Source organism: Arachis duranensis, chromosome 9 (genome assembly GCF_000817695.3).
Source record: "Arachis duranensis cultivar V14167 chromosome 9, aradu.V14167.gnm2.J7QH, whole genome shotgun sequence".
In the NCBI taxonomy this organism is placed as follows: domain Eukaryota; kingdom Viridiplantae; phylum Streptophyta; class Magnoliopsida; order Fabales; family Fabaceae; genus Arachis; species Arachis duranensis.
The window spans coordinates 74,213,694-74,214,004 of NC_029780.3; positions in this window are offsets into that span (position 1 = coordinate 74,213,694).

Genomic DNA, 311 nt, shown 5'->3' on the forward strand with positions numbered 1-311 from the left:
AAAGTATCAAAACTAGCAAAAATGATCCAAAGTAAAAGTCCTTTCTAACTTAAATTCTATCCTATTTATACAATTTCTAAATTGAGCTTCTGTTGTGTTCCTTGGGCTTTGAGGCCTTTCCTTGATTCCCTTTTGCTTTAGGCTTATGGTCCAAAATCCTGATGAGGCTGTGATACAATTCTGCAACATTCATTGAGCAAACTAAGTGATAAACAATTAATGACACAAGACTCAACAATTTGAAATTCCAGACTCATCAACTCTTCAGGCCCAATCCCATAAACCATGATATTCAATTGGGTTTCATACCA